This window comes from Suricata suricatta, chromosome X (genome assembly GCF_006229205.1).
Source record: "Suricata suricatta isolate VVHF042 chromosome X, meerkat_22Aug2017_6uvM2_HiC, whole genome shotgun sequence".
Classification (NCBI taxonomy): domain Eukaryota; kingdom Metazoa; phylum Chordata; class Mammalia; order Carnivora; family Herpestidae; genus Suricata; species Suricata suricatta.
The window spans coordinates 21,033,918-21,044,190 of NC_043717.1; the positions used below are offsets into that span (position 1 = coordinate 21,033,918).

Below are 10,273 nucleotides of genomic sequence, written 5' to 3' on the forward strand. Positions count from 1 at the left end.
AGACAGAATACTCTCCTCACAAGTTACAGGGGAATGGCAAGGATGTCTATTCTCATTAGTCCTACTGCACATGGTATTTTAAGTCCTAGCCAATGAACGAGACAATACATATGGATATACATACATACATATGTTCATGCACATATAAATGGCATACAGATTGGATATGAAAAAATAAAACAGTATCTATTTGCAGATGACATGGTTTTCTACATTGGATATCCAACATAATCTACAAAAGGCTAAAAGAACTGACAAGAGAGTTTAGCGAGATCACAGGATACAGAAATACAGAAAAATATCAATACAGAAAAATCAATTGTATTTCTATGTACTACTAATGAAAAACAGGAAGCAAGTTTAAAAATAGCACTGAAAAATTGGCTTTGCAGTAGAGAACTGTGGCAAACTTAATTCTGCCAAATGATCAAGGTTAACATCAAGAGTCACAAGTCACACCAATAGCATGTACTCCTGATATGATGTGATGAGAACAGCACTTTATCTCTGCAGTCTTCTTCCCAAGCTCCCAACTCCAGTCCAAACATGAGAAAAATATCACACATATCCCAATTGAAAAGAATTCTACAAGACATCTAATACTCCTCAAAATTGTTAAGATCACCACCAACAAGGAAAGTTTTGAGAAACTGTAGCAGATCAGAAGGGCCTAAGGAGACATGACAACTAAATAAATGTAATGAGGTGGTATTTGGGATAGTATCTAGGAAGAGAAAAAGGACACTGATGAAATACTAACAAAGTGTGACATTTTATTAATAACAAAGGAACAATGGTGGGCCCTTAGTTGTTAACAACGGGTGAGGGCTGTCTGGAACTCTGTACTTTGAAAGTTTTGTTAATCTAACTTTATTCTAAAATTTTTAAAGGTTTACCAAAAAAAAAAAAAAAAAAGGATTTACATTTGCACATAAACATGAAACACTTAGATATGAATCTGACAAAATCTATGCAAGATCTGTGTGCTGAAAAGTATAAATTATTGATAATGGTAATCAAAAAAAAAGAACTTAATAAATAGAGTTTATACATTGGAAAACTCATTAGTGTTAACATGGTAAGCCTAACAAAACTGATCCATAGATTTAACTAATATAGCAAGAATCAAAATCCCAGCAAGAATTTTCCTCAAAATCAACAAGTTGATTCTAAAAATGTATATGAAAATACAAAGGAAGTAGAAGAGCAAAAAGGCATTTTTGAAAAAGAATAAAATTGAAAGATACACTTGACTTGAAGTTAGTAATTATTATAAAGTTAGACTAGTTAAGAAAATGTGTTATTGGAGAAAGAATAGAAACATAAATCCATGGTGCAAAATAAGAGCCTTAATATAAACCTACACATCTGGTTAATTAATGTTTTTAAAGACTTAATCATTTAGAGAAGTTTTCAGGTCACAAAACTGAGAAGAAAGAACAAATATTTCCCACATGTTCCTTTCCCCATTAGCATCATCACTCACTGGAACGGTACATTTATTACCAAAGATGAACCTACAGTGACACATCATAATCACCCAAAGTTCATAGTTCACCTTAAGGTTCACCCTTGGTTTTATACATTCCATGGGTCTGGAAAAATATATAATGATATCCATCATTGGGGTATTATACAGAGAATATTCACTGTCCTAAGAATCCTCTATGCTCTGTCCATTCATCCTTTTCTTTCTCCCTCCAACCCTGGCAATCACTGATCTTGTTCTTTTTATTATCCCCCTAGTTCTTTCTTTTCCAGAATATCATATAGATGGGATTCTATGATAGTAGTCTTTCACTTATTAATGTACATTGAGGTTTCCTCCATGTCTTTTTATGGCTTGCTATTTCATTTCTTTTTAGCACTGAATAATAGTCCATTGTCTGGATTACCACCATTGCCAGAGTCCAGCTCCAGCAGGTCCAGGATTCCCTGAAGGATGGACAGTGTCAGCAAAAGGGAGTGAGAGAATGAGAGAGCCTCTAGTTTCTTTCTGATCACCAGGCAGGCATCTCTGCACTGACCTGAGAGTCAGCTTTATTTATGGTGAAAGGTACTAGGAGCAGAAAGAGCAGTGTGTGTGTAGTAAATGATTTCTCATAGATAATTTTTTCAGCACATTTTTCCGGAACATGGATTCCACAGAAGTTACAATTCTAATCTTAGTAGTAATGATTGTCATAAAAAACTTAGCTACAGGCACTCATGCTATCATATGGGAAAGGCAGGTATTTTTTATACAAAACCTCAGTTATAGCCTAAGGAAATGACCTTTAACCATGAGGCAAACAACATTGTTTAGTAACGATCAGTTATTTGAGTAAGGGTCATCAGTTATTTGAGTAAGGGTCATTAGGCTGTTTACAGCTCTAAGAGAAAGTTTCCAGAAAAACAATCCTCAGGAGACATAATGCCTGCTCTCACAGCCCCAAAGACAAATGATACATTTTATCTCAATAGTGACTTTTGCAACTACGTCCAGGCCTACAAAGTAGTGAGTTATCAGTTAATTGCTCAGCTAGGAGGAAAATTGTATGTTGCTTGCCTTAGTCGCATTAGGGTGTATCTAGTTTACTCATCTTTTCCCTGACCAGGTGCAATCACGCCTCAGGGACAGGGCAGGGAGACAGGCGGCTCCTGACACTAATCAGCAAAGCACTCTGAGGTTTGGTGCCCAAGCAGAAATGGAAGTTACAACAGAGTAGGTATTGGTTGCTGTCTGGGGGCAAGAGACTGTACAAACTTGCCGTACCCTCACCAGGAATTTTCACTCAATCAGTGAGTTCAGACAGCTCCTAACTCACCATGTATTTATCCATTTACCTACTGATGGACATCTTGGTTGCTCCCAAATTTTGGCAATTATGAATGGAACTATTATAAATACTTGTACACAGAGCTTTGTGTGAACCTAAGTTTTCACCTCCTTTGGGTGAATACCAAAGAGCACAATTGCTAGACTGTAGGGTAAGAGTAGATCTAGTTTTTTAAGAAATTGCCAAATTGTCTTCCAAAGTGTATCATTTTGTAGTTTTACCAGCAATAATAAGTGTCTATTGCTCTACATCCTCACCAGGACTTGCTGTCAGTATTCTGGGTAATGGTCATTCTAACAGATACAAAGTGGTCTCTCATTACTGTTTTCTTAAAAATTTTTATGCTTTTTTACTTATTTTTGAGAGACAGAGCCTGTGCGAGCAAGGGAGGGTCAGAGAGAGAGGGAGATACAGAATCTGAAGCAGGCTCCAGGCTCTGAGCTATCAGCCAGAGCCCGATGTGGGGCTCAAACTCACCAACTGTGAGATCAGGACCAGAGCCAAAGTTGGATTCTCAAGCAACTGAGCCACCCAGGTGCCCCCTATGTTTTTCATTTCAAGTTGCACTTGTTCATTATATAGGAAAGCAGTGGATGTTTTTGTCAATTTTTCAGTTTTTCTGAATAGAGTATCACGTCATCTGTAAAGACAGTTTTAATAGCCCTTCCAATCTGTACACCTTCTGTTGTACCCAAGTTTTTAAAATCGCCCCAAATCACCCCAAAACAAGCACCAGAGACTGTTAGGGAGACTGAGTCACACCTGCAAAAGCAAAGGGCCTTTATTACAAGCTTAAGCTCGGGCTCACAGTCTCCAGCCTACCTGCTGGCCACGTGGAGAGAGCCCCGAACAAAGGCAGGGCAGGGCCTTTTATGCCTTTGGGAGGGGGCGTTACAGGAAATGATGACAGGTGTACAGTGATCCAATCCCTGCCCCCATCAACACTGGCAGTTGTGGGAGCCAATCACAATAGTTGGAGTATTGACCAATCAGAGTGGGCCCAGGACGCCCCACGTTGGGAGTGACTAGGCCCACCTCTAGAAAGGTCAAAGGTATCAGCCAGCCTCTCCCGATTGGGTGCCGCAGGAGTTGTCCCTCCTTAAGGGGCGCCCTTTCAGGAGAAGCCTGTGCCTTCCCCTTTAAGTACAGGGGAAGGCTGGATCGGCCCCACGGCCAGGGGACTGCCCCCCAGCGCATTTCCACCGCGACTGGCTCCAGGAAGGCTGTGAAGGCCTGGTGGGGAGGGCCGGATCGGACCTGCGTCCTGTCCTTACACTTCTACTTCCTTTTCTAACCTTATCACATTAGAAAGGATTTCTAGCACCATGTTGAATAGGAGTGAAGAGAGGGTGGTCAATTGATTTCAAGAAAAGTGCAAAGGTAATACAATGGAGAAAGAATAGTATTTTCAACAAATGATCTTCCAATTGTTAGATATCCATAAGGAAATATGAATATAACTCATACTTCATATAATACAAAAAAATGACACATGCAACACATACAATTTGAATCATAGACCTACATGTAAACCTGATACCATAAAGCTTGTTGGAGAAACATAGAAAAGCATCTTTGTAATTTGAGGTAGTAACATTTCTTTTTCTTTTATTTTTTTAAGGTTTATTTATTTTTGAGAAAGAGAGAGAAAGCGTGAGTGGGGAAGGCAGACAGAGGATCCAAAGCAAGCTCCACATAAATAGCAGAGAGCCTGATGCAGGGCTCGAAGTCAAGAAACCAACGAGATCCTGACCTGACCCAAAATCAGATGCTTAACTGACTGAGCCACCCAGGGACCTGAGGTAGTAACATTTCTTAAACACAACATCAAAATTGATTTGTAATAAATTTATATTAGATATTATATATGTGTAAAATTTCTGCTCTTCTAAAGATGTTAACACAATGAAAGGAAAAACCACAGACTGTGGTAAACGTTTACAAACATAGGTGGTAAGGGACTTGTGTCTAAGATATATAAAGGAATCTCAGAACTCAATGACTAATAAGAAAACAAACATCCCAAGTACAAATGGATAAAGAATTTAAACAAATACTTCAGTGAGGAAAAGATATCTGACATTAACCACAAGAAAAGAGATAATCAATATCATCATGCCACCATGAGATACCACTACACACTAATTAGAAATGCCAAAACACAAATAAAAAGCAAAGTAGAAGACTCAGATAAACAATCTGACAATCTCAAAGGCTAGAAAAGATGTTGAGCAACTAGAATGCTCACACATTGCTGCTTAAAATTCACAATATTATGGCAACTTTGGAAAACAGTCTGGCCCTTGTGCTAAAGTTAAATATTTATTTTACCTGAGGGGGAAGAAACTTATCTTCACACAAGAAACCTATACATGAATATTCATGTATATGAGTATTTATGGTGGCTTTATTCATAATTTCCAAAAATTAGAAGCAAACAAATGCCCATCAATGAGAGAATGGATACTCTGTGATACATCCTACAGTGGAGTATTGCTCAGCAATAAAAGATTCTCTAATACTTACCTGACAGGGGTGATAACATGATCATGAAGTTGGTTTTCCCAGAGTAAGGCTTGCCCATAGCACTCTGGATATGTTGACCCCTGTGATTTTCTCACATATGTGGGAAGTTTAACTGCAGAATTTGTGCTAGTGGAGTTAAAAAACTAAAACAAATGTAATACTCACAAAAACATGAATTAATCATAAATGCATTATTCTAGTTATAGGAAGCCACGCTCAAAAGGTCACACAATTCATTATTCTATTTATATGAAATTCTGGAAAAGGCACATCTATAGGGATTAGAAAAATAGATCACTGGTTGCCAGAGGCTGGAGGTGAGGGTTAAGGATTAACTACAAAGAGGCACAAAGTGACGGAGTCATGGCACTGATCTCTCAGGTAACTGTGGTATTGGTTAGACTGTATATATTCATCAAAACTCAGAGAACCACACTCTGAAAAGGATGGGTTTTCCTATGCATAAGTTATATTTTAATGAAGCTGACCAAATAAAAGAATATATTTTTAAGGCAAATGCCAAATGTTACTCAATTCTCTCCTCCAGTTTGATTAAATATCACCTTTTGTCTTGAAAATAAGAGTACAAAATATTTTCTGTCTAAAGCTGTGATTTGCTTCAATTCTACCTGCGACTATATTCTTCGTCTTCTCTTTACTATCAAATGACCCAGGCTGTTACATGGCATAACTATCCAATCCTGCTGCGCAGGCTGTTACATGACATAACTATCCTCCTGCCGAAATTGCTGGTCTGAATTCCTGAACTGTTTGCAGCTGAATGTTTGTCTTGGTTTTTCTATGCCCTTGCCTACTATTATTAGTTTCTGATTCCTCTGAGTTATTTAGGCTCTCTAATAAGCAGCTGATGAAAGCGTAATGAATAACCTCCTTTCTTCACCCTTCCGTTTTGATTTAAATCAAAAGATGCATTTACTATATGAAACAGGCACTGTTCTAGGAATTAGACATGTAATGAACTAGAGGGACATTGGTACTAAAAGTATCTCCAGGCTTCACAGAACTTAAGAGGCTTATGGTAGAGAGCATACCTTGAATTACAATCCAGTATGACAAAGTGGGTTGAGATTTGAGAATACGGAAAGGGTACGTAAGTCTGATGGAGTCAGCCAAGCCTTTTCCAAGTGATTTCCAAGTTGGGTTACAGAAGGTGAGTAAGAATTACCCGAGGAAGTGAGAATGAGGGAGGGAAGAAATATTGCAGACAGGAAGCGCATGGTCTGAAAAGATCCCAAACTGAGAGACAACAAGGAAGTAAAATAATCTGAAACGAGTTACTTTTTATAGAAACACATACAGTGAGTTGGTTGCTGAGAGATTAAACTAGAAACAGACATGGATTCAGTCATGTAGAGCCTAATACACTATATTAAAGGCTTTTTACCATTCCCATTTCTGCATAGAAACAATTATATTATACACTGTTATTAATAGACCTTAGTTTTGTGTGCATGATAATTTGAAAATTTTACACAGCTTTCAATCTGGCTAGACCTTGAAATTAATCTTTTAGGGGCTCCCCAAAGGCCTGGTCCTTTATACTTCCTGCTCTGCTCCCCCAAACATCATTCTATTTTGGAGAATTCATTATCCGACCTCCTCAGCCTTCTCTCACACCAGACTGCCTCACAAACAAGTGGCTAATCCTAGAACTCATACTGGTGAAGGCTCATACTTTAATCCTAAAATGCCATTGTCATTTATCCTATTATGATAACTGTTTTGATACGTTGTTTCTTTCCCATTGAGAAACACCAGTTGCTATTATAATTGTGTTTAGTTAACTTTTGAAATTCAGAGAATAAAATAAATTGCTATAAGGTTAGAATACTGTAGAGCTCAAAATAAAAACTCGTTTTTATGTAGTAATTTTTTTTAAGTATTCCAAGTGCTACATTATTTTGATAAAGCTTTTCTCTGAGAGTCTTAATCATCAGAGACCTTGACATTTTAGTCAATGTGATAAACAAAAGCTTTGGTGATATTTTTGCAAAACAGAATCAGATGATAGACAACACTCAGAGAAGGTCAGTTTTAATTATGATGCTTGAATTTTCTAGCATGATGTATGTAGGTTTTGCTTCTCACAAATACTGAGTCAGAGAACAATTAAAATATTCCACTTGAGCTGATCCTAGTCATGGTACTTTCATTAACTACTAATAACAACACTGGGAACTTATTAAAAGTGTTATTATTCACAGTGAAATGAAATAAATGAGTTAGTAGTGTTCATAGAATAATTTACTCATTCTTTATTACCATCACCCGGTTGACATTTCTTTAGTGTATACGATTTACCAGGTGCTAAGTACTGAGGATGTGAAAGTAAGCAAGAGAAAATTCATTGATTCATGGTCTCAATCCACAACAAGCTTAAGAGACAATTATAGTACCTAACAATAAGTGTAAAAGAAAGAGGAATTTGATTTAAAAAAAAAGCTTTTTCAAAAGTTTTCAGGAAGTGATTCAATCAGTATTAGGACTGTTGGCCACTCCACATTCTGGTAGTCAGTGTAGAGTGGAAACAAAGACAATAAATGCACAATGATCACTCCCTACCTTGTGAGTCATCTAAACTACAGCTGGCGTCTTGTGGGACCACTGAGAGCACTGCAACTCGGCTAAACACACAACAAATTTTCGACATTTAACAGACACTATTGTTACAAGATAGAATTTTTAGTTTTGTGGCAGAAAGCAGAAAAACCATTTCCCAAATCAAAAAGATTTTATGAATCGTTTCCAGGGGCTTAAAATGCTGCTGAAGAGGACAGCCAAAATGGGATTCTGGAATGACCCTGTATTATCAACAAACTTCCCGATGCTTTTCTCTTGTGCCACCTGCAGGGGTGTTGACCGGACTAAATCCAAGAGAGCATCCATGCCAAAAAGTGGCATTTCTGCCTTTTTTTTTTTTTATAGATGCCTTACATGAAACGGGAATATTCTACCTGTCCAAGTCTCGCAATAAACACTTTCCTCTTGTAAAACGTGTATTGTTTAAATAAATTTTGATATTTTTGTCATTTTAAAGCACTTACCCACATCATAAATATTTTCTGTGATTTTGTAAATTATTTAGACCAGTGTCATCTTCTATAATTTTGGTTAAATCGCTAATGTCACAGATTGATTCAGTTGTGTGTATCGTTGTTCTATAGTCCCAGCATATTAAACAGTATGAAAAAGGGTTCTAATTCTACAAAGGAAAAGGCATTTAATTGCAATGCAGCTGTATGTTGCATTTGTCATCTGTTATACAAATGGGGGGGGTGAGAACTACGAAATATCCAGGACCTATCATTCATTCCTAATCATCATAATCACCATTAATCGTTATTCATCAGCTCCTCACACATAGTCTCCATCCTTTTGGATGTATGATTTGGCATCACCAAAAATGTCATGTTTGTTCTCAAGTAAGTGCTGGCTAAAATTGGATTGGCTTACCAAAAAAAAAAAAAAAAAAAAAAAACCCAAAAATCCTTAAAGGGAAATAGATCAGAGGGTACCTGAATGCATTTGTTTCCTTTAGTAAAATTAAATATTTATGTTTAGATTTGTATGTATGGGAAGTCATTATCCTCAAAAATGAAAATAATTTTTTTCCCCGAAAAAATCATGCTCTGCTTTGAAACAATATGAAAATAAAAGTTATATAACAACCATCATACAGTAATAGCCCAAGAAGGGTAAGGCGTGGGAGAAAGGTTCCATTATGCTGCATTGTTTATCTCCCTCTTTTCTCTGGAAAAATGATAATACACTGCAAAATTTTAGGATGTCGTGCACATGGATTTCTGAAAAGAGCATAGGTAATTTGTGACTATTGGAAATGAATATTTTTGTCACATCATATAAGCCACAAAACTTATAGATTCCCAGGAGATTTTTTTTTCCCACAAACTACAGAGTGAACAGTAAAGCTCAAAATTCTTCCCAAAAAATATTGGACGAGACAGCTAAGCAGGTAAGCCGTGTCTGACAGTAGATGCATTTCATCATTGCTTGTTTTGTTTTCAGGGCCTCGTATCACTTAATACTGATTGTCCTTTACCTTTCCTCTTGATAGCATTGAAGACATCATCCTGCAACTGCTTCAAGGACGAGTGAGGTGAGAATTTGAGGAAAGGGCACCAGTCGTCCAAATTAACCCCAAATACACTTGCAAGTAATTGGATCCATGCTTAACTCTTTAATAGATAATTTGAGAAACGTCTTTTCTTCCTCTGCAATGCTAAATTATTCCCTAAAGAAGGCATCAGGCTCTTCTTAGCTTGGGTAGGCCATAATTTAATCATTTGAAGCAGATCAGTGAATCAAATCATCACTAAAGTATCTGGCAGCTCTAAATTGTTATGATTTTACATGGAAGGAGAGATTTCTCCCTGGAGCTTTTTACTCTATTTTTTGCCATGGAGTCAGGTTTATAACAATGAAGTACTTTAGCTGGTATTAAATATGATAAATCTCCCACAGGGAGCTCAGAGCATTTCCACATATATAGTGTCCAATATTAGCACTGATGCAAACAACACTTGCAAACATACACAGACACTCAACAAAGCATGTGGGGGTCTCTTAATAACGTTAGAGTATAGTGTGAAGCAAAAGTATATTTTGAAAGAAAAGATGAGGTTAGATGAGCTGTACATATTACGAACAGGTTTAATAGCAAATCAGAGCAGTTGAACTGGAATAACAGAACTGATCCTTGGTCATTATCTTATATGGACGAGCTTGACTCTCTTTTGTTTGTTCTCTGACTCTCTAGCTCCATAATTTCCACTGTATTCCTTAAAGACTGCTGATCTCTACGTGCCTCAAAGAGATTAGAAAGTAAAACAAAAACAAAAACAGGTAATGTCTTTCCGTTATTATGAAAATATTTTTGAGTCTAGAAA

The 10,273-nt window shown here is 37.1% G+C and overlaps 1 pseudogene; it reads left to right on the top strand.

Moving 5' to 3' along the window:
- The first annotated feature begins 5,337 nt into the window (after positions 1–5,337).
- LOC115284529 lies at positions 5,338–5,510 on the top strand (annotated as a pseudogene).
- The last annotated feature ends 4,763 nt before the right edge of the window (positions 5,511–10,273 follow it).